Source organism: Podarcis cretensis, assembly GCF_951804945.1.
Source record: "Podarcis cretensis genome assembly, chromosome: 1".
NCBI lineage: Eukaryota > Metazoa > Chordata > Lepidosauria > Squamata > Lacertidae > Podarcis > Podarcis cretensis.
The window spans coordinates 2,660,430-2,687,278 of record NC_137170.1 but is presented as its reverse complement, the minus strand read 5'-3'; the positions used below and the strand labels follow the sequence as shown (position 1 = coordinate 2,687,278).

General features: G+C 46.6%; 1 protein-coding gene and 1 long non-coding RNA gene across 3 annotated transcripts in view; one reads left to right on the top strand and one right to left on the bottom strand.

Moving 5' to 3' along the window:
* Nucleotides 1-26,849, top strand: part of MDGA2 (MAM domain containing glycosylphosphatidylinositol anchor 2) — a 422,386-nt gene that overhangs the window by 65,318 nt on the left and 330,219 nt on the right. The gene's annotated exons all lie outside the window — the stretch shown is intronic.
* The window catches only part of LOC307208989, a 139,274-nt gene that overhangs the window by 496 nt on the left and 111,929 nt on the right, over nucleotides 1-26,849 (bottom strand). Inside the window, exon 2 of the long non-coding RNA XR_013835283.1 lies at nucleotides 95-192. This is a non-coding gene — a long non-coding RNA (uncharacterized lncRNA). The remainder of the gene's footprint in view (nucleotides 1-94; nucleotides 193-26,849) is intronic.

The following is a 26,849-nucleotide window of genomic DNA, read 5'->3' as shown; positions in this document are numbered from 1 at the left end:
CTGGAGCAATTTTTTGCTCCTCCTTTTCTTCTCATTTCTCTCCTTATTCCTTTAGTCTTCCTGTCTCCTCTCCTTACAAGTTTGCTGTCTTTACCTCCACCCTCCCAGGCAGCCTCCTTTATCTCTAGCGTCCCTTATCTCTCTCACCGATCGGCAAACGATCAGCGGCTTTGTTTCAACACCCCCTTCCCTCTTTCTAAAAATAAAAGCACGATCTGCTTTTTGCCCCTGGGCCATGCGGCTCAAGGGACCAGGCATTCGCTCCATAAGACGCACAGACATTTCCCCTTACTTTTTAGGAAGAAAAATGTGCCTCTTATAGAGTGAAAAATACAGTAATTGCTCCTGCGCTCGAATCCTGGTGCTGGTTTCCCATGGGCATTTGTTCACTGTGTGAACAGGATGCTGGAATAGAGGGGTCGTTGGTCTGATCCGGCAGGCTCTGTTCTTACCATTTTGATTGCAAAAACCTTGCGAAACATGGCAGAATCTGGCCCCGCGGTTGGTTTTCTCCCTGCATTCTCCTGTGCTGTTTGCTTTCCCTGGTGCCTCTGCCAGCCTGGGCTGGCTCCGCTTCACCCTCCCGCCTGCGTTGTTGCCGGGTCCTTGCCCTCCTCGTTTTCACGCGCGCCCTCGTAATCCCTTGTTGGAGCAGGCGGGGATTAGGCCTCTGGAGCCAAGCCCACCCTCGTGTCGGATGGGTGGCAAAGTTCAGAGCAGAGCCGTCGTATGTTGGGGCTGGCTCAATGGACTAGCTCCAGGGTCAACTAAATCTGGTTTATTCAGATCAGCCATCTGTGTGCGCACTTGTGTGTGTGTGTGTTAGACATTGTGGCATACTTTTGCTCCCTCCTTGGAGGCACAATTGCCAGCTGATGGGGTGTGGGGCTCAGCGGGGCTGCCAAGATGGGCACCTGGAAAGAGTTTTATTAGGAAGTGCTACCACTATAAATAAAGTTGGGGGGTAACGACAGGAGAAGATTCAGCTGGCATTTAAAAGCCAATATCCCTGATTCCAGACAATCCCAGTGTCCCTATTTTCCAGAGACAGCCCTAGATTTACAGAGGCTGTCCTGGTTTCTGATTTGATCCCAGAATCTCCCGCTTTTCCTTAGGACTTCCCTATTTTCATTGGAGAGATGTTGGAGGGTGTAGAGTTATCCGACCCCCAAGCAAAGGAGCTAAGTTATATAATGGTACCTCAGGTTACAGATGCTTCAGGTTACAGACACTTCAGGTTACAGACTCTGCTAACCCAGAAATATTACCTCGGGTTAAGAACTTTGCTTCAGGATGAGAACAGAAATCACGCAGCAGCGGTGCGGCGGTAGCAGGAGGCCCCATTAGCCAAAGTGGTGCTTCAGGTTAAGAACAGTTTCAGGTTAAGAACAGAACTCCGGAATGAATTAAGTACTTAACCTGAGGTACCACTGTACAAGCTTTAGAAGACATCTGAAGGCAGCCCTGTATAGGGAAACTTTTAAATGTTTTATTATGTTTTTATATATTGTTGAAGCTGATCAGAGGGGCTGGAGCAACCCAGTCAGATGGTTGGGGTATTATTATTATTATTATTATTATTATTATTATTATTATTAAAGACGTCCCTATTTTTTTCGGATAAATGTTGGAAGGTATGTACTTCACACAGCTGTCTTTTGGAGATCGCCCTTCTCCAACCTTTCCAATGTAGTTGTGCTGGTCTGGGGGGGGGGAGGTTACCATGGGGCGAGGTCCAGGACATGAGTTGAGGGTCGGCAGACAGTCCTCCTCAGGTGAAACGGGGTCCACAGCGGGAAGCCGGGCAAGGACAGGAACTCTGGGGGAAACAGGACTGGATGCTGGCCGAAACAGCTCATCAACGACGTTGCTCCCGCAACCTGGGACCGGGCTGACTGGCCTTTATCTTCTCTGAGGCCAGGGGCGGCCCCGGCCCCCAGGAGACCCGCCTCTCCTGGCCTTAAGGCGAGCACTCCTCCTGGGAGAAACCAGTTCCCTCCGCCTCTCTGCCCTGAGCCTCTGCAGTTCAGGAGAGGCTGAAGGGTTACTGGGCCCAGGGGGAGACTCACCTGTAGGCACTGAGTCCTCAACCACCTCTGGAGCCAGAGTGGGATCACCTGGTTCCTGCTCCTGAGGATCCGGCACAGGTGCAGGCGCTTCAGAATCAAGGCCCTGCCCCAGTTCAGCCGGCCCTGAAGGCGGGGACTCCTGTGCAGGCTGGGATTCCTCCGCTTCAGCCTCTGAATCGGAATCCCAGGCCATCACAGTAGTTCTCTGCCCAGCGTATGCAAAAATGCATATGCCAAGGGAAAGTTTGAATAAATGCATAAGTTAATGCAAACAGCATACTCAAATGCATTATAAAAAGATGCACAATTGGCAAAATTGCATTTCGAAAATGGGTGTATTAGGAGAAAAACTGTGAAATGCTGACTAATGCCCATGAGGATTTATTCATTTATTTATTTAAAAAAAATATTTATATACTGCTAGGTCATTAAAAAAAAAAGCTGTTTACAGCAATAAAACATTACAACCATAAAAGTTAAAATAGTAAAAAAACAGACTTTGATTAACATTGTGGGAGGATGTACTTTTTTTTTTTAATTAATTTTTTAATAAAAATTTAATAAATTTTTTTTCTTTTACAAATTTAAATAACACATTCACATACACTATAATGCCAAATTCTTTTGGACTTCCCCCCGCTCCCTCCACAATCCTCATAATTTTATATTTATTTCACATTTCCTTTATAATTGTATTGCCAGTTAATAAATCTTTACAACTCTTAACCCTCTCGCAATACCCTTTCTCATCACAAAGCGGGAGGATGTACTTTTAATTGCCTGCAGAGGCCTGGCAGAATGGAGAGGTTTTAAGCAGGTGCTTAAAAGTTGGCACAGAAGGCACCTGCTGAATCTCTGGTGGCAGAGAGTTCCACAGGACTAGGCCGATGACACTAAGGGCTCGGTTTCTCACTGTTATATATGAGCTTCACCAACTCAGGGAAAGAGCAGCGATGCTTTTGCAGGTGATTTCAGTGATTGAGCTGGGATGGTCCCTGAGGTTGTTGTTGTTCTTTAGTCGTTTAGTCATGTCCGCCTCTTCATGACCCCCTGGACCAGAGCATGCCAGGCACTCCTGTCTTCCACTGCCTCCTGCAGTTTGGTCAAACTCATGCTGGTCGCTTCGAGAACACCGTCCCACCATCTTGTCCTCTGTCGTCCCCTTCTCCTTGTGCCCTCCATCTTTCCAAACATCAGGGTCTTTTCCAGGGGGGCTTCTCTTCTCATGGCCAAAGTATTGGAGCCTCAGCTTCAGGATCTGTCCTTCCAGTGAGCACTCAGGGCTGATTTCCTTCAGAATGGAGAGGTTTGATCTTCTTGCAGTCCATGGGACTCTCAAGAGTCTCAGCCTTCTTTATGGTCCAGCTCTCACTTCCATACATCACTACTGGGAAAACCATGGCTTTAACTATACGGACCTTTGTTGGCAAGGTGAGGTACCCTGGACTTTTAAATTAATACAACAACCTCGAACCTGTCTTGTTACGGCTGGTCAGGAGAGGCGTGTTGTTCCTTTCATCCCAGAGCAACTTGCTCCTTGCGGTTGTTGGCGTGGAACACAGATGGATGCGATATGACTGCCTTGGCCAACCTGGTGCCCTCCACCTGCCATGCGATTCCTGGGGCTGATGGGAGTTGCCTTTCAAAATGGCACCACATTGGCAAAGGCTAGCGCATGCAAATAGCTGAGGGCCAGCACCGAGTGAAATGCATGTTGTGTTGCTATTCCCCTGACACAAGTTGTTCGCTTTCCCCGCTTCTCACTATTTCTGCACATCCTCTGACCTCTTCCCATTGCCCTGCGCCATTGATCCTCTTAGCATTCCATATGCTCTCCAGCCGACGGTGTCACTTTCATAAGGTAAAGATAAAGGGACCCCTATTAGGTCCAGTCGTGACCAACTCTGGGGTTGTGGCGCTCATCCCGCTTTACTGGCCAAGGGAGCCGGCGTACAGCTTCCGGGTCGTGTGGCCAGCAGGACTAAGCCGCTTCTGACAAACCAGAGCAATGCACGGAAACGACGTTTACCTTCCCACTGGAGTGGTACCTATTTATCTACTTGCACTTTGACATGCTTTCGAACTGCTAGGTTGGCAGGAGCAGGGACTGAGCAACGGGAGCTCACCCCGTCGCGGGGATAAAAACCGCCGACCTTCTGATCGGCAAGCCCTAGGCTCTGTGGTTTAACCCACAGTGCCACCCATGTCCCTGACTTTCATACTACAGATTAATAAGGCTGGAGTGGGGCTGGGGCTGGCGAGTTGGCGGTGCAGTCCTTGAATAAGTGATTTGCTTGATGCCAGAGAGGCTGATGGGAAAATCACCCCCTTTTTTGGGGGGTGGGCAAGTTTTTGCAGAGGCAACCAGTGGTTCCAAAGGCCAGCTCCCATGGGGAATGTTGTGGGCTTCTCCTGCTAAGAAGAGCTGCCGGCAGAGATCCTGGCAGCGCTCAAACTGCGCTCGGAAATCAATTGACCTCTTAATTCCTCCATAAATATATACGCGAGTTTGCTGATGGGGGAGCAGCTAACTGATTCTGACAGGGGTCCTCTGATCTCTGTGCGCAGATGACCTGCGATAAATAGGTTTTCCATTTATCCTCTAGGACAAGCAGAGAGAGAAGTTGCTCCAGCAGACCTGGTGGAAGCCTTTCTCGTCCCATAGGAGACAGTGATGGCCGCCACCCCAAGTATCTCTTTTTGTTAAAAAAAGAGACAGTTTTGTGTAGGAGAGGGCTAGCAATGGCTACTTACTGGCCATGATGGCGATGCTTTGGCTCCACAGTTGGTATCCCGCTTGCTGGTTTCCCTTTATGCTAGAAAAATGCAAACTGTGCTGTCCAACCTGTCCAAGTAACCAAGGTGCAAAATGCTGGTTTCTCTTTATAAGAATAATAATAATATAATAATAATAATAATAATTTATTATTTATACCTCACCCATCAGGCTGGGTTTCCCCAGCCACTCTGGGCACCTTCCAACACAATATTAAAATACAGTAATGCATCAAACATTCAAAGCTTCGCTGAACAGGGCTGCCTTCAGATGTCTTCTAAAAGAAGTTCCCTCGCTGCGAGAAGCCAGGTTACAGGGAACTAGGCAGAGGGCCTTCTCGGTAGTGGCACCCGCCCTGTGGAACACCCTCCCACCAGATGTCAAAGAGAAAAACAACTACCAGATTTTTAGAAGACATCTGAAGGCAGCCCTCTTTAGGGAAGCTTTTAATGCTTAGTAGGTTATTGTATTTTAGTGTCCTGTTGGAAGCCGCCTAGAGTGGCTGGGGTAACCCAGCCAGATGGGTGAGGTATAAATAATAAATTATTATTATTATTAATCTCACACTGGTGGTGTCTACTCCAACCGGCAGGGGGGTCTCCAGAGACGGAAGCAAGGAGACTTCCCCATCACTTTCTACCAGTCCTTTTTAGCTGGGAAATGCTGGAGATCTCACCTGGGTCTTGCCACATGCAGAGCATTGTGCTGTAACCACTGAGCAAGGATCCCTTCCCATTTCTTGGCTGCTGCTTTCATCTTGCTTCCTTGAAACATACGGGCAAAAAGGAAGCTCGGGCGACTTGTGAAATTGTCCTCTTTTTTTTTTATCCTACCCTTTCAAAAGTGGTTCCTTCCCTTCTCCAATAAGGTGATTGAAAGGACTATTACTTGGTAGTATCAATTCCTTTAACCAAGGCATTCTGGGAATTGTAAGGGGAATGGGAGAGTCTCCCAGCAACTCTCAGCACCCTGAAGGAACTGCAGCTCCAAGATAGATAGATAGTTTATTGCGGCCATAGGCCCATATTCAATAGATCATACAACAAAACAGGTATAACAAAGTAAAATTAATAAATTAAAATACGTTTAAATCAAGTACATCTCAAATCATAAATTTCTAAATTCCATTAAAATAAGAACAATATAGCGCTTAAAATATCAAATTATCATTATAAATCAATATTATTTAGGCAAAATCAATAATCATAGAGTAATCCATTTTCCCTCTTATAAGCTAATACTGTTATCAGAAATCTGGCAACAGAAAGAGACCTGCTCGGATCAGAATCTTGCAGTAAATGTATTAGCTGTTTTTCCAAGGAGTCACCCGAGATTTCCAATAATAAAGGGGATAAAAATCTGATCCGAGAAACTGAATGTAGTGAACAACAGAATAGTATATGTTGTAAGGATTCTATAGATCTATTATCACATACCCACACCGCTGAGATCTGACCATTGGAAAATCTATTATTCATGACATTGGAAGGAAAGGCGTTAAATCTTGCCTTAATAAAGGCATATCTGTGGACCGCTACAGACAAAGAAGTCAAATAAGATGGTATCTGCTGAGAGGTCACTATGCCAAGATTTAATGGTGAGCAAGTGCCACTACCCAAAATGGTGTTTTGTTGTAGGTCAATCTCCTCAAGTTTTTGAGTGAGGATTTTTTTTTCTGTAGCTAGGTCCAGTTCCAATAATTCTGATGGAGACAATACATGTTGTTGTTTAGTCGTTTAGTCGTGTCCGACTCTTCGTGACCCCATGGACCAGAGAACGCCAGGCACTCCTGTCCTCCACTGCCCCCCGCAGCTTGGTCAGACCTCGAAAACACTATCCAACCATCTCGTCCTCTGTCGTCCCCTTCTCCTTGTGCCCTCCATCTTTCCCAACATCAGGGTCTTCTCCAGGGAGTCTTCTCTTCTCATGAGGTGGCCAAAGTACTGGAGCCTCAGCTTCACAATCTGTCCTTCCAGTGAGCACTCAGGGCTGATTTCCTTCAGAATGGAGAGGTTTGATCTTCTTGCAGTCCATGGGACTCTCAAAGAGTCTCCTCCAGCACCAGAATTCAAAAGCATCAATTCTTCGGCGATCAGCCTTCTTTATGGTCCAGCTCTCACTTCCATACATCACTACTGGGAAAAGACAATCCATAGGTCACTACTTTAGAGTGGATTTCTTTTGCCCATCTGCAGCTCCAAGGATGTTTTGAGAGAAGCCCAGGCGGTTTAACGTGTTTCGAAACTGCTTTGAATGTTTAGCGCAGAGATGTGGCCCTCCTTCTTCGAGGGCCAGTTGGTGGGAAGGAGAGCCGGCCGGTAATTGGTGCGTTTTTGCTTTGCAGCGGTTCTTGTTTGCCTGTCGTTCTGCCTGCATCCAAAGCATTCTGCAAAGGCCCCCTTCTTCCTGCCAAATATGCGGTGTGAGTTTTGACATGCTAGGCAGTTCAAGAACGAGGTCAAATGGGACATATGGCACATTTGAGTGGGGAGCGGAGCTGGGGGCTATCCAATCAGATGAAGGGAAATACAATTTGTAGGTAGCTGGGAGTAGGACGTTGGTACTGGAGCCCAAGAGGCAGAAAACACTTTATTATCTGACGGAGGGGGATGGAGCAACTAACTTCTTTTGATTTCTGGATGTGTGCTTAAGACCCCATCTGGCTCAGCATCCTGTTCCCACCGCAGCCTCTCACATGCTCCAAAAGGAAGCCTGAAAAGCTGGATTTGAATAATATTTATTTAGAGTTTAAAAGTTACAAAAAGAAAAAAGAACAATACAAAATACAAAAAATAAAAGAGTAAAACAGCAAAATAAAAATACATTCACTTAAAAAAGGGAAAAAAACAGATTAAACCTTTACATAACTTTCTTCCTTTACTTATTTCCTTGACCTCCTCACACCTCCCAATTTTGTATTCTAGTTCAAATCGTTATTTCAGCAAATCCTTCCAACCTTATTTTCATTTAAGTAATTTAATTTAATATATCATAATTTAACGTCCTCTCTTTCGTCAATTTCATCAACTCATTTTTACTTAATCCTTTATATCATTTCTACCAAAACCACCTAATTTTCTTTTTCCAACATCTTTCTAACAGCAGGATTTGAGCACATGAACATTTTGCCCTCCCGTGATTTCCAGCAACTGGTGTCCAAAGGCAGGTCACATAAAATGCAATAGATAGAATAATAATATACAGCAGTACCTCGGTTCTTGAACACAATCCGTTCCAGAAGCCTGTCCAGCTTCCGAAATGCTCAAAAACTGAGGCACGGCTTCCCATTGGCTGCAGGAGCTTCTTGCACTCAGCGGAAGCTGCATCGCCCATTCAGGTTCCGAAAAACACATTTACAGTACTTCCAGGTTTTCAGTGTTCGAGAACCGAAACAGACAACAACGGAGGCGTTCGGGAACCAAGGTACCACTGTACTTGTATTGTTTGTTAAATGTATTGGTTGCTCTCTTTGTTTACCAAAGTAACACCACAAAGTGACTTACAATATATGAACAAACACATAAATTGAAACCGGCATTAAAGAGAACAAAGAATATATATATATATATATATATATATATATATATATATATATATGATAATATATATATATTATCATATATGGCAAGAAAGAGATGTTTTCACCTGGCACCTAAAGATACGTAAATGATAGTATCATGTAATGCATGGGTAGGCAAACCAAGGCCCCAGGGGCCGGATCTGGCCCAATTGCCTTCTAAATCCGACCCGCGGACAATCCGGGAATCAGGGTGTTTTTACATGAGTAGAATGTGTCCTTTTATTTAAAATGCATCTCTGGGTTATTTGTGGGGTCTGCCTGGTGTTTTTACATGAGTAGAATGTGTGCTTTTATTTCAAATGCATCTCTGAGTTACTGGTATTTGTGGGGCATAGGAATTTGTTCACCCCCCAAAAGAAAATATAGTCTGGCCCCCTACAAGGTCTGAGGGACAGTGGACCGGCCCCCTGCTGAAAAAGTTTACTGACCCGTTGCTGGAAGCCACAGGAAGGGGCTGGAATTCTCTTGTGCTTGGACCCTGCTTGTGGGTTTCCCACTGGGGCATCTGGCTGGCCACTGTGAGAACAGGAGGCTGGACTAGATGGGCCATTGGCCTCATCCTGCAGGCCATTCTTATGTTTTTATGGCCAGATGGGGCAAGGAGACTGGGGCAGAGGGAAGGATGGAGAACCACCTTCCACATTCATTGCAGATGGAAGATCCAAACTGGGAACTTGGTGGTCAATAGTCAAGTCTCTAATCTGCAGCTATGATTGGCAGCTGAGCATATCAAGCACCCCATTTTTCTAAGCTTTTTCCCCCCCCCTTCCATATGCCAGGGACACTTTGGAGCTGAATTTCCATGGTCTCCTTTACCGTCTTCCTGGTTTCCTGAAGTTTGATGACGTTGAATATTCTCGCCCCCTCAATTTGCATTTTTAATATTTCACCTCTCTCAATATGCCACACATAGGAAAAGCATAATGAACTATATCCCCCCCCCCCACTTCTTGCACTCCTGAGTTAAGATTTTATCTTCCTGTCTCTTTTCTGTGTGGCGTGTGTGTTTTAAAAGTTTCCTATCAGGCTTTGATCACGCTTTTTTAATAACCCAGCCTTAGAGGGCTGCCTTCCTCTGGTTTGAAATGATAATCGCCTGTTTCTCCGCAAATATGTTTTGTACACCAAAGTGACAACTGTGTAGATATTTTACATTTGAAAAGGCTGCTACACACAACCCCCCACCAAAACGGGTGGCGGGGAGGGGGGGGAATGAAGATGCTCCCAAGGAACTTGAGGCCTCTTTAATTCCCCCCTCCCTGCCTGCCCTTGATTTGTCCTCGAGCGTTACTGGAAAAGGTTGTCAGTTCCACTCTGTGAAGATAGTTTTCAGGGGAAAATAAATGCTTCAGCTCAGCTTTATGATCCCATTTGCTACACTCTTCAGCTTGCAAGCTGCTAATGGAAGAAATAGGAGACAGTTTTGCTTGGGTTCCAAACTGAATCCGTGTACTTTTATTTGATGGATAGCTGTGCAGGGAAGATGCTGGCCTTGTGACTTTTTGAATAAATGCTCCTCAAAATCCAACCTGAGGCTGTCCGGGGAAGACACCCAGTTTTACAACTCCTGTCTGCTCTTGCTTTTTATCATGGAGTCGTAGAATTGTAGAGTTTGGAGGGACCCCGAGGGGTCATCAAGACCAACCCCCTGCAAAGCATCCATGACCGATGGCCACCCAACCTCTGCTTAAAAACCTTCAAGGAAGGAGGGTCCATTGCTGATCAGCTCAGAATGTTTTTGTTGTAGTTTTGTCATCGTTGTAGTAGGAGTTGCAAATCATTGTAAATCACATCTGTGCATAAACTGTGGAACTCTCTCCCATATGGTTACCAGACGTCCCCGTTTCCCAGGGACAGTCCCCGGATTTACAAATCTGTCCCTGGACAAAAATCTGTCCCTGGAATGTCCCCGAATTTCATTTAATGTCCTCGGATTTAAATTTTAAGTGTTGTAGATTTATTAGTAGGGAATGAATGTTGAATGATTGGTTCAACAGCACAAGACACAACATATGGGGACTTCTGGCGAGGCAAAATGGTGGGCGCCATGGCAGCGAGCAGCTTCTGAAGCCAGCCAGAGCCAACTGTGCTGCCACTGCCGCTGCCACTGCTGAAGGGGAACCGGGGATGCCTGGTGCGTCAACTGGGGGAACTGCTGACCCCTCTCCTGCAACGCAAATTGAGCCGGGCGCAACAGCACCTGGCCACCCGGCCGACTGCCCAGCGGTGCTCCGGGGCCAGGAAAACCCTGGAGCCGACGTAGGGAGAAGGAGGAGAGGAGAAAGAGAAGGAAGAGAAAGAAAAAGGAAGGAGAAAAAAGAGGGGAGCCGTGGCATTGCCGCACCACTGCCGCTGCTGAGAAGGAGGGGTAGGGGAGCACCGGGAGGGCAAGGGCACATGTCCGAGCCCAGGCCTGACCCGGGCCTACTCCACAGTGGCTAGCACTCCAAGAGGGCAGGCTGCGGCCCAGAGGAAAGCTGTGTGACAGAGGAGACCACAGAAGAGAAGATATTCTTAATTTTAAAAAAAGTGTCCCCTTTTTTAAAAATCTGGTAACATTGCCATAGGAGGCAACAATAACTACTAACCTAAAAAGGTAAAGGGACCCCTGACCATTAGGTCCAGTCATGGCTGACTCTGGGGTTGCAGCGCTCATCTCACTTTACTGGTCGAAGGAGCCGGCGTACAGCTTCTGGGTCTTGTGGCCAGCAGGACTAAGCTGCTTCTGACGAACCAGAGCAGCACACGGAAACACCGTTTACCTTCCCGCTGGAGCGGTACCTATTTATCTACTTGCACTTTGAGGTGCTTTCGAACTGCTAGGTTGGCAGGAGCTGGGACCGAGCAACGGGAGCTCACCCCGTCGCGGGATTCGAACCACCGACCTTCTGATCGGCAAGTCCTAGGCTCTGTGGTTTAACCCACAGCACCACCCAGATGTCTTTTAAAGAGGATGGGAGAAATTCATGGAGGAGGAGAGGGCTATGGATGACTCTGTCCTGCCTCCACGTTGGAGGCAGCAGTGCTTTCAAATGCCAGTTGCTGCAAAGCTCAGGAGCAGAGAAATATTCTTCCCAACCTCTGTTTCATGATCATTTGCACAGTTTACAACGACTGCCTTCCAGTTTGAGAAACTTTCCAAAAATGCAGCTCTAACATTAATTCAAAATGGGACATGCCCAGAGGACTGGCAGTAGTCCTGGAATCTCAAATGATGTGACAGGTTGATTAGCTAACACCTTGGCTCTGTTCCAGAAATGAGACTGGGCTAATCTCTCAAACCACCACCACCCCCCATCATCTGTTCCCTGGCTGCAGGGGGAAGGATGGGACGAGACGGTGTCAAATCCATGATGAATGGCCTTGTGCAGGAAGTCTCATGTCAGGAGCCATCCCTGACAGGCTCTTTCTGTGAGTGGCCATTGCCGGTGGGTATGAAACGGACGCCTGACATCCCTTTGATTATTTCCTCTTAGCAACCTGCTGATTCAGCACTCGCAGCTGATGAGCAAAATGGATATATTGTCATACACTCCTCACCCGGCAAATGCTATTTATGCCAACGCTCCATGTCTTCCATTCGACTTTCTGTTTAGACAAGGATTGGGCAGATTCATGGAGGAGAGGGCTGTCAATGGCTACTAGCCGGGATGAATGCTATGCATAGCTGTCAACTTTTCCCTTCTCTTGCGAGGAATCCCATTTGGAATAAGGGAAGGGAAACGTTGACAGCTGGGGCATCTGGTCGGCCACTGTGAGAACAGGAGGTTCTTATGTTCTCATGTTTGAAGCCCATGGAAAGGAGAAAACAGAGGCAATTGTTGTTGTTTGTAATTCAATTTATAGACCACCCTTTATCAGAAAATCCCAGTACAGTGTACAGTGGTACCTCGGGTTAAGTACTTAATTCGTTCCGGAGGTCCGTTCTTAACCTGTAACTGTTCTTAACCTGAAGGACCACTTTAGCTAATGGGGCCTCCTGCTGCCGCCGCGCCCCCGGAGCACAATTTCTGTTCTCATCCTGAAGCAAAGTTCTTAACCTGAAGCACTATTTCTGGGTTAGCCGAGTGTGTAACCTGAAGCATATGTAACCCAAGGTACCACTGTACAACATTGAAAACACATTACAAAACATAGATGATAAAAACCATACTGACCAACAACCAAATAATATAATAGTCATCATGATAACAGTCCTCTGGCCCACACTTTCAAAGACCACAGATCATTTAATAGTCATTGGTTTGGTAAAGAGGAATGTTTTGTCTGACGCCTAAAGACATGTAATGAGTGGAGCCACCACAGAAAAGGCCCCGTTCTCTTGTTGCCACCCTCTGAACCTCTCGGGCCAGGTCTGGGTCGGTTCATACGGGGACAGGCGATCCTTCAGGTGTTGAGGTCCTGAGCCATGTAAGTTCCTAAAGATGTGTGGAATGAACTTGTCTCTTTGGTTAAAGACCTCCATTAGGCTGCTTCTCCAAGCCAAATGGAACATGCTAGAAATATTGTGCTGAACAAGTTTCCCCCTCTTCATTACAGTTTCAGGGAACCAGGCAGAGGGCCTTCTCGGTGGTGGTGCCTGCCCTGTGGAACACCCTCCCACCAGATGTCAAAGAGAACAACAACTACCAGACTTTTAGAAGACATCTGAAGGCAGCCCTGTTTAGGGAAGCTTTTAATGTTTGATGTATCATAGTATTTTAATATTCTTTTGGAAGCCGCCCAGAGTGGCTGGGGAAGCCAAGCCAGATGGGCGAGGTACAAATAATAAATTGTTATATTATTATTATTATTCATACCAGCGGCAAATAACCGCAGTTGGGTTAAAACTGTTTGCTACACTCGAAGCCACGACTTGCTTGAAACTGTGACAGTGGAACTTGTGTGATATTTACAAGGAGATTAGACAAACTCACAGAGGACCAGGCTATTGCTGGCTACTCAGAGGCAGCAATGCTTCTGAATACCAGTTGCTGGAAACCACAAGAAGAGAGAGTCTCTTGTGTGCTTGATTCCTGCTCAGAGTTTCTCTGCTTATGTTCTTACGGCTCTCCTGTGCTGCTCTTTTTGGTGGTTAGCTGGGTGGGTTTCATCATATCGTCTTAATAGCACTTGTGCTTTTTTTTAACTGTGACATTTTTGTAAAGGCAAAGCCAAACCCAGAGAACATTTGGCAAGGGGCAGGCGACAAGTGTGAATAATTGAAACCTTCATTGCTGCTCTGTGAGGCTCTGGGCTGTGTCTCTGTCCACATGGGGCAGCTTAGTCCTGCTATGAAGGAGACAGGCTGCAATCAGACAGCGCTTTGTGCCATTTCCTTCCCTGATGTTTCCTGCATGTTGCATAACCTTTCTCATGATGTAAACACCACTTGTGGAAATCTAGTGGAAGTTTGGGAAGAGCCAGATCTGACCAAGCAACAATCTTGCCCAACATCTTGCCTCATGCTTCTTCTTCTTTGGCGATCCCTCGTAGCCGAGTAAGATTGCCTTCATAAACACAGTTTTAACAATGAGTCCGTAGGTGACTGTGGAGGCCAATTCTGGATCCACACGTCCTTCCGCAGTGGGGACATTGGTTTCCGGATGGGAGTTGATCACAGTGTGGATTTTCCAAGCGTGCCTTCCTCTTAGCACGTTTCTCCCTTGCATCCTGAAGGCTGTTCTCCAACTGGAGCACTCGCAGGCCAGTGTTTCCCAGTTGTAGTGTTTATACTATATTTTTTTAAGATTTGCCTTGAGAGAGTCTTTAAACCTCTTTTGTTGACCACCAGCATTACACTTTCCATTTTTAAGAAGAGGAGTTTGGATTTGATATCCCGCTTTATCACTACCTGAAGGAGTCTCAAAGCGGCTAACATTCTCCTTTCCCTTCCTCCCCCACAACAAACACTCTGTGAGGTGAGTGAGGCTGAGAGACTTCAGAAAAGTGTTACTAGGCCATGGTCACTCAGCAGCTGCATGTGGAGGAGCAGGGAAGCAAATCCGGTTCACCAGATTACGAGTCCACCGCTCTTAACCACTACACCACACTGGATCATCGGGCATCTGCACAACATGACCAGTCCAATGAAGTTGGTGCTGAAGAATCATTGCTTGAGAGAGAGCCCCCTGCAACATCCAGCTGGATGTTCAGACAACCAGAAAGCCCTAATGGGCCACCCAGTGTCAATTGGACAGCAGCCCTTTGGTGGAGAGCAATCAATGCTCTCAACGCACCTAAGTTAAGTTATACCTGGAGCCTCCTTGGCTCAAGATGCAGCTGCCTCATTCGGAAGTTCCCGCCCAGATAATTTGGCACTCGGCTCTCGGGATTCTCTCCAGCCACTGCCAATCTTGCAAAGCCTTGACGGGCGGGAATTCTTGATTCTCCTCAAAACAATGTACCGCCATCCAAGAATATGAAGTTGCCAATATTCACCACTGCGTTGGCTGGGTCTTGTCTTCTCTGCCTCCCACAGGATGACACAGTTCTTAATTTAAAGCAGCTCTTTTATTGATTCCTGATTATTTGCTTGGATGTGGTCCCATTAATTTTAACAAAGCTGTTAATAAAACGTCAGCTTTCCTCTCGGAGGCTCCTTCCCCCCTGCTCTGAGCTGGCAGCTGGCTACCACCCCACCCCACAAGCCAGCTCAGCTGTTTTCCTTCACTGTCATTCTTACAATAACCTCAGTTCATAGGAGGGCTGGTGGTGATCAGTTTGCGGGTTGTGGGTATCTTTGAATGAATTTAACTCTGGAACCATTTCCCCAGCCCTTTGGGAGAGGAAACCTTATCTCCCAGCCACCCAAGGTCATTGGCTCTACCCAAGAGATCCCTGTTGAAAAAGATGGCGACAGTGATCTAAGGATATCCTTCTGGGCTGTGGTGGTCAATAGCCCTACTTAGGAAGTAATTCTCCATGCAGTGAGAAGAAGGCAGGGATGGCCACCAACAAGGGGGGCTTTATAAGAGAAGGAGAGGGCTATTGATGTATATTAACCATGATGGCTATGTTCTGCTATTGTTGGGGGCAGTAATGCTTCTGAAGATGAGTGGCTAGAAACCAAAGGAGGTGAGAGTGCTCTTGGGCAAACACACTCCTGAGTGGGGTGTAGCATGGAGGGTGCCCTCCCAGGCGTGGGATAGCTGCACGGGTGCCCAGAGCAGAGTGTGTGCCCTGCAGCCGGGGGCAGAGCAAGCCACCCATAGTGGACATTCGGCACGCTGCCCGCCCGCGACTCCCAAGCCCCCCCCCCAAGCTGTCAAAATCAAGGGAGAAGGGGGGAATGTCACCAGCAAAGCAGCACAGCTCCCCCCTTACCCCGATGGCTCAGGGTAGGCTTGGGAGTTGTGGCTGGGCGACACGCTGAATGTCACCCCTCGGTGAGGGCATCTGGGGCGGTCCACCCCCACCACCCGCTTCCTATGCCCCTACCCACAGGCATCTGGTCAGCTGCTTTCAGAACAGCTTTGGCCTAATCCAGCAGACTCTTCTGACGCTCATATGTTAGGAAGTTGCCGTTGGATCATCTAGCTCCCATTCCTGAATGGAGATGCTGGGGACTTAACCTGAGGCCTTCTGCTTGCAAAGCAGGTGCTTCCCTGTTGGATGCAGTCAGATCACACTCCAGGTCTCATCAGTTTATGGACCATGCCCCTTTGCTCTTGCTCTCAGCAGCACAACCACTTCCTTAGGAGAACACTTGAGCCAGCAAGCCCAACTCCCTTGGAGCTGTCCAAGGTGCTGTTCTGCCTTCCAGGAACTGATGTTCAGAAGCATCATGGCCTCCAACTGTGGAGCTAGAGCAGGCATAGGCAAACTCGGCCCTCCAGAAGTTTTGGGGTGTGTCTGTGTGCTGGGCTTGGGCAATTGTGAATTCTCCTTGCACCCCTTGCCAGTTCCCAGGCAAGCGGATTCTGTGACTGTGCAGGATCCGGCCTCGGGGGGACCCTGTGCATGCCAACCTTTGAGTGTGCGAGTGCGTGAGAGGGAGAGGGAGATAGGGAAAGAGATTCTGGAGGCTTGGCATAAACACCAGGGTGCACTGGGCACCAAGAACTGAAGAACCCTGCAGCTGGATGAAGCCAAAAGATGCCCATCTAGTCCAGCATTCTGTTCTCAAAAGGGCCAACCAGATGCATGTGAGAAACCAGCAAGCAGGATCTGAGCACAAGAGCAATTCGCCTCTCCTGTGGTCTCCAGCAACTGGCATTCAGAATCCTTGCTGCCTCTGACAGAGGAGATAGACAGTAGTCATCACAGCTAGTGATCATCAATAGCCTCCTCTTCCATGTATTTGCCTATTAGATCACTTAATATGTTCATTTGGACATTTATTTCCCATTGAGACAATTAGAGCAGGCATCCCCACACTTGGCCCTTCAGATGTTTTGGGACTACAACTCTCATCGTCCCTAGTTAACAGGACCAGTGGCCAGGGATGATGGGAATTGTAGTCCCAAAACATCTGGAGGGCCAAGTTTGCCTATGCCTGAGCTATAGCAAGGCGATTGTGGCTAGTAGCCATCAACAGCTTTCCTCCATGAATTTTAAAAACCCTCTTTTAAAGTCGCTTGGCATGATTTCACCAGACACCACCCATTTCACTCCATCCTCCAAGTGACAATAGAACTGGGTGGGTTAACCTTCTTTGATCTCAAGATTCCTCAGCAGTGACAAAGACCCATGGTTTTTGTTTGTATTTCATTTGTAGTTTATTTGTGGCTTCAGCATGTTCCTAGCATCTGCATTCTATTGTGATAGGATCAATCCTTCCATAAAAATGTATACAGAAAATGTTATCCTTTTTAAAGCGGTGCGGAAGATTGATGGCTTGACCTTGAAGCCAAGGTCAAACATGGTCTGTCTTGGCCATGCAGCCTGTTGATTACGGGCTTATTCAATTTATGCATTTCAATCCCTTTATTCCCCCCCTCCAAAATACTGGAACTATCGTCTTTTTAAGGGTGCGCTTTGTGAAAGCAGCCTGAACAAACCACAGTTCTCAGAATTCTTTGGGGAAAACACTTTCAATGCAGTTTATATGCATAGTAGAAACTGTCCCTTTAACTGCTATGGAGGCAGCCACTTCACAGCAGTTCCATGCTGCTCAATATAGCATATGCAATAGGCTAAAGAGCTCCAAAAGTAACGATTTCCAGAGCATTCCCCTCCCAACCAAGCATTTCTCTTTTCTTTTCCAAGTATTTTCATGCATAATCACCTCTAGGCAATTTCTGCTCCCTATAGTCAACCAGGTGAGTGGCTCTTTAGAAGCCCGAGCTAACCCTGTTCACCTGCATATTGGTCCTGTGAGTTGTAAGTCCACTTACAATTTATCCTTACTTCACAGGCAAGAGAACCATTGCTCAGAGTCTTCCTCAAGGCTGCAGTTCTATGGTAGAGGTGAATTCTGAGCCACTCTCAAGTGCCTCGCTTGGGGCACTTAGAAGGAATGGGTTGCACCTGCGAGGCGGTGCACCAAAAACCATGCAAAACGTGCTCAGCTTCCTACAAGCCTCTCTTTCAGCTGGAGACTTGCATTTGCACCTGAGCTATTACCAAGCCTTGGCCTTGATTCAGACATGGATAGATTTATTAACTTCACCCCGCAGGCCTGTTCCTCATAAGTCATCCTGATCCTGGGCACTTGAAAAGAAGAGATCATATCCGTTAAGAACATATCCGCTTTAATTTATGTTGCTGGTGACTTCAGCCTCCCTTTGTGGGCTGGTGGTGACTCTGTCTCTCTCTCTCTGCATGTGGAGGGACTTGTTTGTAAAAAACCAAAACAAACAAAACAAAGTAAAGTTCTGGATTTGTTTGGCTGTCATCTTAGATGGAGAAAGTGCTGCCAAACCTGCATAATGGACAGTTGAGGTTCAAACCTTCTCTTGACTGTTGTTGTTGTTGTTGTTGTTTAGTCATTTAGTCGTGTCTGACTCTTCATGATCCCATGGATCAGAGCATACCAGGCACTTCTGTCTTCCACTGCCTCCCGCAGTTTGGTCAAACTCATGCTGGTCGCTTCGAGAACACTGTCCAACCATCTCATCCTCTGTCGTCCCCTTCTCCTTGTGCCCTCCATCTTTCCCAACATCCGGGTCTTTTCCAGGGAGTCTTCTCTTCTCATGAGGTGGCCAAAGTCTTGGAGCCTCAGCTTCCCGATCTGTCCTTCCAGTGAGCACTCCGGGCTGATTTCCTTCAGAATGGATAGGTTTCATCTTCTTGCAGTCCATGGGACCATCAAGAGTCCAGACCAATTAAGTTTGTTCTGGGTATAAGCTTTCATGCGCATGCACACAAAAGCTTGTAAAGTGGTATCTCTTGTTACCTACTTAATTCATTCCGGAGGTCCGTTCTTAACCTGAAACTGCAAGCCCAGGCCTTTTGCTCACAAAACTTAGCATGGGAGTTGGAGAACCTGCAACCTGTTCCTCAGCAACACTTAGGAAAACATCTCCATTTGTGTGGATCACATGCTCCTCTCCAGAACAAAACCACAGCAGAGGCCTCCAGCAATTTGTCATCTTTCATTTTCCTTAAGGTTTCCCAAGGGAGAAAACCTACAGCATCGATTTTTCTTCTTCTGTATTATCTATCATTATTTCCCCCAAATTTCTTTTTTCCATCCTCTTTAGCCCTGGGGGAGATGAGTTCATCCCTGGGGCATGAAGGAAAGGATGTTCAAGTGGCTAATTTGGAAGGTAACCACATGATTTATTTATCTCTCATTTTAAACGTATACATTTTAAACGTAAAATGTATACACCACTTGATTGTGGAAAAACAACAAAGGGGTTATGGAATGGATGAATAATATAGAAGGATTAAAAATTTGGATAAGTATTGATATGCAGTTGTAAATAATAATATTATGACCCATTGAAGGAATGGGGGGGTGGAGTCAGGAGATTCATGCAATCCCCATATTTGAATTTGGAACTGTTTTTTTATTGTATGTTTATATATAATTTTCCGTATTTTAAAATCAAATACAAAAATTATACGAAGAAACATACATCTGGGTTGTTGTTGTTGTTGTTTAGTCATTTAGTCATGTCCGACTCTTCGTGACCCCCTGAACCAGAGCACACCAGGCACTCCTGTCTTCCACTGCCTCCCGCAGTTTGGTCAGACTCATGTTTGTAGCTTCGAGAACACTGCCCCACCATCTCGTCCTCTGTCGTCCCCTTCTCCTTGTGCCCTCCATCTTTCCCAACATCAGGGTCTTTTCCAAGGAGTCTTCTCTTCTCATGAGGTGGCCAAAGTCTTGGAGCCTCAGCTTCAGGATCTGTCCTTCCAGTGAGCACTCAGGGCTGATTTCCTTCAGAATGGAGAGGTTGGATCTTCTTGCAGTCCATGGGACTCTCAAGAGTCTCCTCCAGTACCAGAATTCAAAAGCATCCATTCTTCGGCGATCAGCCTTCTTTATGGTCCAGCTCTCACTTCCATACATCACTACTGGGAAAATCATAGCTTTAACTACACATCTGGGTAAGTTTCTCTAAACAAAAATGTTTTTAGCAGTACCAAAAAGAGCACAACAAAGGTGCCTTCTTGATCTCAATAGGCAGGGAGTTCCAGAGTGTAGGTGCTGCCACACCAAAAGATGCTACGGGTATTGTGTGGCATCTGTAATAGTGCCAGTTCCACCGATGGAGGTGGTTGACTGGGATATGGGATAAAGTGAACTCATAGATAAACTGGTCCCAATTTGTTAATTTCTTTGTGCAATAGTAGTAACATCTTTAACTTGGCCCAGTGGCAAATTGGCAACCGGTCCAGATCTCTGGGCTGCATGAAAATTTACATTTAAATGCATATTTAAATACACCAGACTGAATTCATTTTCTCTCACCTTTCTAATTATTTCATCTCTTCCAGTAAGGTTTCGAAAATGTATTTTGATGTGTGTGTTTTTGAGCTGAGAATTGCACTGGAACATTCAGCAAATGTAGAAGCCAGTGGATAAAGAAGCTCTGAGCTGCACATCCTTACGGGGTCAGGCCAATTCACATCAGAATTTGCAAAGAGCAAATTCCTCCCCCATCTCTTCTCTGGCTGGAAGGCAGAAATGAAGTTGTTGTTTAGTCATGTCCGACACTTCGTGACCCCCTGAACCAAAGCACGGCAGGCCCTCCTGTCTTCCACTGCCTCCCGCAGTTTGGTCAAACTCATGTTTGTGGCTTGGAGAACACTGTCCAACCATCTCATCCTCTGTCGTCCCCTTCTCCTTGTGCCCTCAATCTTTCCCAACATCAGGGTCTTTTCCAGGGAGTCTTCTCTTCTCATGAGGTGGCCAAAATATTGGAGCCTCAGCTTCAGGATCTGTCCTTCCAGTGAGCACTCAGGGCTGATTTCCTTAAGAATGGAGAGGTTGGATCTTCTTGCAGTCCATGGGACTCTCAAGAGTCTCCTCCAGCACCAGAATTCAAAAGCATCAATTCTTCGGTGATCAGCCTTCAGGACCTGGGACAGAGCCCTGCGTGGATGGAGGCAGGATAGAAGCTTGCCTGGCTGCTCATAGACTACAGAGCAGGATTGGGCTCCTGTGTTGGGCCCAAGACTTGCAAGTGAAGGCAGGTCTAGGAGCTGAGCACCCCTACCTGCAACCTTTGAATCATCCTCTTTTGCCGAGGAAACGACCTAAAAGAATGGGGCACTGCATTAATTTTATCCCTGCTGTGATGTAAAAAGCTCCCTTCCCTCTCTCACTGTGTCTGATTTTTTGTGATTAGACTAATGTCATTAGTCCTTTACAAAAACCCATCAGCATTCTAAATTGCCTTCTCGTGGTGGCGGTTTAGGTGAACTGCCAGGGCTTTTGACATGATGGATGTTTTTGTGCTTTATTAATTCCAGGCCAACGTGGGCCGGGAAGGAGAATCTCACATCGGGGAAATAGGTGCAGATCAGAGGAAGGTATATAATGCATGCAGGGATCACATTGGGAGATCACTGGGGAATCTTGATCCCACATAAAAAAAAGAAACCCTCCATGCATGAAGAAAACTAGCTCAGGAGGTGAGACAAGACCCCCTTTTCCTGACATGCAAGCTTTGTGAATGCAATGAATCTTTGACATGGGGAGGAGGAGGTGCCAACAAAAGTCTGTATAGTTAAAGCCATGGTTTTCCCAGTAGTGATGTATGTAAGTGAAAGCTGGACCATAAAAAAGGCTGATCGCCGAAGAATTGATGCTTTTGAACTGTGGTGCTGGAGGAGACTCTTGAGAGTCCCATGGACTGAAAGAAGATCAAACGCATCCATTCTTAAGGAAATTAGCCCTGAGCACTTACTGGAAGGACAGATCCACTACTGAGACTCCACTACATTGGCCACCTCCTGAGAAGAGAAGACTCCCTGGAAAAGACCCCGATGTTGGGAAAGATGGAGGGCGCAAGGAGAAGGGGACGACAGAGGATGTGATGGTGGGACAGTGTTCTCGAAGCTACCAGCATGAGTTTGACCAAACTGCGGGAGGAAGTGGAAGACAGGAGGGCCTGGCGTGCTCTGGTCCATGGGGTCACGAAGAGTCGGACACGACTAAACGACTAAACAACAACAGGGAGGAGGTGTCAGAAGCTGAAGATCTAACAAGGCTTAGTGACCAGAGAGAGTCTGGGGCAGAAAGGAGTCCATGAAGAGGCATGGGTGTCTCCCCCTCCTGCTGCCTTCAGCTCCCCTTTGCCCTGGTCTCCCAGAACCAGGAGAGGTATGAAGAGAGTGGAGCAAAGACAGTCATGCAGGCACAGTCTCTGATTGCTTGGGGGGTGTAACCCTGGAGAGGAGGAGACAGCTGGCTGTGGGGATTCGGGGACCTTTAGTCTCAGCAGCTGCTCATGGGGGCAAGACCTGAGTTGCTGTGCCCATGAGGCCTGACACACCAGTGTAGATCCTGTTTTGCTAATACAAAGTCAACTCCAGCTTGTGAATCTTAAATGGCAAGAAGTACGGGGCAGAGGCCTCTCTCTCTCCCTCTGCAAAATGCCACGAATGCTGATTGAAATATATTAACAATGAGAATGATCATGTCCCTGTTGCTGATCATGATGGAGGTGATATGTGGAATCCAGATAGTTAATTTGGAAGGACAGTAGATCCTGCAGACATCTGCTAAGGGAGGCAGAAAGGCACTTTTTGCCTAATCATGATAAGACCTAAGCCTTGGTGAAGACTTGACGTTTTTATCCCCCAAAAAGTTTTTGATTGAGTTTGAAATGAGGCTGCATTTTAATGTTTCAAAGTTGTATTTTGATCTTATTTTTTAAGCTGTATTTCAATCAATTGTTTTTATATTTGGTGTTAGCCACCCTGAGCCCGGTCTTGGCTGGGGAGGGTGAGGTATAAATAATAATAATTATTATTATTTTTTGTAGAAGTAGTAGTAGTAGTAGTGGTTTAGTCGTTTAGTCGTGTCTGACTCCTTCGTGACCCCTTGGACCAGAGCACGCCAGGCACTCCTGTCTTCCACTGCCTCTCGCAATTTGCTCAAACTCATGCTGGTAGCTTCGAGAACATTGTCCAACCATCTCGCCCTCTGTCATCTCCTTCTCCTTGTGCCCTGCATCTTTCCCAACATCAGGGTCTTTTCCAGGGAGTCTTCTCTTCTCATGAGGAGACCAAAGTATTGGAGCCTCAGCTTCAGGATCTGTCCTTCCAGTGAGCACTCAGGGCTGATTTCCTTCAGAATGGAGAGGTTGAATCTTCTTGCAGTCCATGGGACTCTCAAGAGTCTCCTCCAGCACCAGAATTCAAAAGCCTCAATTTTTCAGCGATCAGCCTTCTTGATGGTCCAGCTCTCACTTCCATACATCACTTTTACTGTAAGGACCTTTGTTGGCAAGGTGATGTCTGTACTTTTTAAGATGCTGTCTAGGTTTGTCATTGCTGTAGAAGTAGTAGCAGTGGTGTTTTATTTATATTTATGTGCATGATAAGCACTGAGAACTCAGTGCAGGCATACTCCTTTTGATAGCATCCCAGCACCGAGAAAAATGTGTCGTTCTGCTCTTAGAGAACATAAGAAGAGGCTGCTGGATCAGGCCTAACACCCATCTAGTCCAGCATCCTATTCTCACAGCGGCCAACCAGATGCGTCTTCTGGCATGCCCAGGAGCAGGATTCAAGCACAGAAGCAGCACTCTCCCTTCCTGTGGTTTCTGGAAACTTTTACTCAGAGGCAGAGCATAGGCATTGTGGTTAAGAGCTACCCAAAGCCCTCTTCTCCTCCCTGAATTTGTCTAATTCTCTGTTAAAGCCATCCCCGCTGGTGGCCATTGATCGCTGCCTCCTTGGGGCGGGAGTTCCATAGTTTAAATATGTGCTGTGTTATTAAGGACTTTTTCTCTTCTTTTTTTTTGCCTCTTTCAGTCGGTCTGCAACTTCATCATGCTTTAAGGCACTGGCGAAAATAAAACTTTATTATGTCGGAGAGAAGCAGCAGCACTTAATAATAGTCTAAAATCCAGGCCTTGCAGTTAATGGAGATGAGTTCATTATTTTTAGCCCATCAGGGACTTTTTAAAATTAAGCCTTGGTTGACACAATTTCTGTTTTTAATGCAATTACGAAATGAAAAGGATCTGGAAGTTATGGGTGAAGGAAGTTAGCACTCCCTAGTTAATAGTCAATAACAAACATTAATAACCAAGCAGTCAATCTTTGATAAGTCTGAATAAATATTAATTGCATTTGGAAATCCTACTGGGAGATCTGTGGAGTCCAATATATGAAAATGCGATTTAGTCGTGGAGCGAAGCAGCTGACTCGGCGTTCAATTGCTCTCGCAGAGAAGCACGGAACCTGTTATTTCCGCAGAAATGGCTTTTCTTCTGGGGCCAAACAACCTTTTGAAAAAGCCCTCAATTCATCACTGCGGTCCAGCATTCTTCCTCAAAAGCTTTGTTTCCTAAGCAACAGCCACGTTCCAGCATCCTTCAATTAAACGGCATAGCATCTTCCTCGTGATGGAAGTATCTGGCCCTGTATAAATATGTCATGTCACCATGGAGCAGTGTAGATTTCAAAATCCCTTCTAGAGATGCGCATCATAATTTATTTTTTTACAACTATATTCTTGGCTTTCTACTTTATCTCCCTATATTTCCTCCCCCCCCCTTTTTTTAAAAAAAACCACAATCCTCCCTCTTCTTCTTGGAAACTGACATGCCAGCCACTGCTGGAGGCAGATGGGGGCAGCTTCAATGGGAAGGAGAATATGAGGCCCAAGGGATGCTGTTAAGTCATGAATGGAAGCTGACCAGGCCAGCTCTCTTGGGAACAATAATTCCCTCCCTCCCCCAACACACATACACAAGGGGGATTTGAGAATGGAAAGAAAGGGAAGTGGTCCCCTGTGGCAAGTTCACCCAAGGGTGGTCCCTGGTTCACTTCATGATGATGGAATCATAGAATTGTAGTGTTGGAAGGGACCTTGAGGGTCATCTAGATGAACCCCCTGCAATGCAGGGATCCCAGCGAAAGAATCCCTGATCACCCAGCCTCTGTGAAAAGCCTCCAGTGGAGAGCCCACTACCATCTGTGGCAATCAATTCCACTGTGAATAATAATAATAATAATTTTATTTATATCATGCCCTCTCCAGCTGAAGCTGGGCTCAGAGCGGCTAACAACAGTAAAAGTAACACAGTTTACATAAAGTCACAATCAATTAATTGAAATACATTCTAAAATCAGTTCATTCTAAAATCAATTCAGAATCAAATTAATGGCAACCATTGGGCTAGAGTTCTATGAGGATTACAGAAGGAGAGAGGGGGTCAGACTGTGCCTTGGCCAAAGGCCAGGCAGAACAGCTCTGTCTTGCGGGCCCTGCGGAAAGATGTCAAGTCCTGCAGGGCCCTAGTCTCTTGGGACAGAGCGTTCCACCAAGTTGGGGCCACGGCCGAAAAAGCCCTGGCTCTGGTTGAGGCCAGTCTAACCTCCCTGTGGCCCAGGATCTCCAATATGTTTTTGTTTGAAGACCGTAAGGTCCTCCGTGGGACATACCAGGAGAGGCAGGCCCGTAGGTACGAGGGTCCTAGGCCATATAGAGCTTTAAAGGTTAGTAGTGTTTTTGTATTGTATTGTATTGTTCTTTTTTTGTAGTGTTTAAATTGTTGGAAAAGTAATAAATATTATTTTTTAAAAAATAGAGTTTTAAAGGTTAAAACCAGCACATCTCTTGCCCTCAAAAAAACCATCCTAAGGTTTAGTCAGAATCTTCTTCCTGGTCGTTTGAATCCATTGGTTTGGGGCTTCTGCTCTGGAGTCCCACAGAAGAAGCTTTCTCCATCTCTGCCTCTTGGCCTCCCTCTTCTCCTCCTTCAGCTTCTGCCTCTGATTCTGGACTCCTCTCTGCCACGGACTCTCTCTGGTGGGAATGGCATCCGCCTGCAGAATACAGCATGACTCATCTTGGCCCACAGAGCTTCCTTCTGATGCGTCCATGGAAGCCTTCTCTGCTAGCTGCCAGAATGATGTAGTTGCCACCAGTCAGCGCCGCATTTTATGGCTTTGTTGTGTGTTTTGGGAAGTGTGTGGCACTTGAATTCCTATGATCTCTGTCTTTTTGGCTGAAGAGAGAGTTGTGATTTTGGGTAGAAACTGCACTGCACTGTGCTGCGCTAGATGCAAAGTGAAAAGTGCCATCAGTAGGGGGTTATCTTGCCCAGAGATGGAACAGAATGCTCTCCTTTGATTTATCAGCAAGAGGAATGGGTCGGACCATTTTCTGAACATTTAAGCTCTTGGCAGCTAGATTCCAGGTGGAAAGTGGTTGCGGGCAGTGAATGGCGCACTCCATTGACATTGACCCCACAGCCTTTATGGCATCAATGGCAACCCTACTGCACACCCATTATCCTGGAATGCCTATTTTATAGTTGGTGTGCTCATAGTGGGGCATTTTGGTGGGTGAGCTATGAAATTCACACTGTGCTTCTTCTCACAGCGCAAACTTGGGAACTCCCGCAGGAGGCAGTGATGGCCTCTAATTTAGATGACTTTCAAAGAGGACTGGATAAATTCTTAGAGGGGAGAGCTGTCAACGGCTGTTAGTTGTCATGGCTATGCCCTGACACAGCAATGCTTCTGAATACCAGTTTCCGGAAACCACAGGAGGAGAGAGGGCTCCTGTGTTCGAATCCTGCTTACGGGCTGCCCAGAAGAGGCATCTGGTTGGCCACAGGATGCTGCATTTGATGGACCATTGGCCTGATCCAGCAGGCTCTTCTTCTGTTCTTATGCTTGTGGGCTCCCCAGAAGGACGTCCTGCTGTCAGAGACAGGGTACCACATTGGACATGCCTCTGGTCTTACATAGCCAAAATTATTTTATTATCATTTTCCTTATTCATACCTTTACAACGCAATACAGTAAATCCCATAGGTACTTTAGCTCTGCCGAGCTCGCAACTTCCCTCCCTCCCTTCTGT